This window comes from Schistocerca americana, chromosome 5, assembly GCF_021461395.2.
Source record: "Schistocerca americana isolate TAMUIC-IGC-003095 chromosome 5, iqSchAmer2.1, whole genome shotgun sequence".
In the NCBI taxonomy this organism is placed as follows: Eukaryota; Metazoa; Arthropoda; class Insecta; order Orthoptera; family Acrididae; genus Schistocerca; species Schistocerca americana.
This window is the reverse complement of record NC_060123.1, coordinates 58,920,690-58,922,076: the sequence shown is the minus strand read 5'-3', so window position 1 is coordinate 58,922,076 and position 1,387 is coordinate 58,920,690. Positions and strand designations below refer to the sequence as shown.

Below are 1,387 nucleotides of genomic sequence, written 5' to 3'. Positions count from 1 at the left end.
CTCTCCCTCCCTCCCTCCCCCCCCCCCCTCCCTCCCCTGTCCCGCTCCCCTCCGTCCCCCTCCCCCCCTTCCTTCCATGTCACTTTAACCTGACCATTGAAAGCACTCAAAATAACAGATTTTTGGTTTTCTATTCCTATTATTTCCTATAATAAACTTAGAAATTGAACAAAGATACATTGAATTGAAATATTAAATAGGTAAATGAATGGAAACTTACTCCATCCACCACTCATATCAAATTATTACCATCAGCTAGCTGCATTGTTTAGCCGTTGCTGCCAAAGGTGCTCATTAACAGTTAATAGGTGGCCGATTCATGTTTCAAAATGATTTGATATCTTTGATTCTGCTTAGCACATGTACACTGAATTAATTCCTTCAAAAGTTGTAGTGTTCATTTAACACAGTTTATTTGATATGATTCACTACGATGGATAGTCATACTTAAGTCTGATCATAAATGCCCAAACAGGGCCTATAATCGAAAGTCAATGAAATTTACTTTTAATAAGCTCAGCTTACGGCCATACCATGTTGAATACACCGGTTCTCGTCCGATCACCGAAGTTAAGCAACATCGGGCCCGGTTAGTACTTGGATGGGTGACCGCCTGGGAACACCGGGTGCTGTTGGCGCTAGACCCCCCCATGAACCATGGACCTTGCCGTTGGTGGGGAGGCTTGCGTGCCTCAGCGATACAGATGGCCGTACCGTAGGTGCAACCACAACGGATGGGTAACTGTTGAGAGGCCAGACAAACATGTGGTTCCTGAAGAGGGGCAGCAGCCTTTTCAGTAGTAGCAGGGGCAACAGTCTGGATGACTGACTGATCTGGCCTTGTAACATTAACCAAAACGGCCTTGCTGTGCTGGTACTGTGAACGGCTGAAAGCAAGGGGAAACTGCAGCCGTAATTTTTCCCGAGGACATGCAGCTTTACTGTATGATTAAATGATGATGGCGTCCTCTTGGGTAAAATATTCCGAAGGTAAAATAGTCCCTCATTCGGATCTCCGGGTGGGGACTACTCAAGAGGATGTCGTTATCAGGAGAAAGAAAACTGGCGTTCTACGAATCGGAGCGTGGAATGTCACATCACTTAATTGGGCAGGTAGGTTAGAAAGCTTAAAAAGGGAAATGGATAGGTTAAAGTTAGATATAGTGGGAATTAGTGAAGTTCGGTGGCAGGAGGAACAAGACTTCTGGTCAGGTGACTACAGGGTTATAAATACAAAATCAAATAGAGGTAATGCAGGAGTAGGTTTAATAATGAATAGAAAAATAGAAGTGCGGGTTAGCTACTACAAACAGCATAGTGAACGCATTATTGTGGCCAAGATAGACACAAAGCCCATGCCTACTACAGTAGTACAAGTTTATATGCC

At 44.3% G+C, this 1,387-nt stretch overlaps 1 non-coding gene across 1 annotated transcript; it reads left to right on the top strand.

Annotated features, from left to right (window-relative positions):
• Nucleotides 1-519: 519 nt before the first annotated feature.
• On the top strand, nt 520-638 carry LOC124616894. Its single transcript, XR_006979933.1, has one exon. It is a non-coding gene; the product is annotated as a 5S ribosomal RNA (ribosomal RNA).
• Nucleotides 639-1,387: the final 749 nt, after the last annotated feature.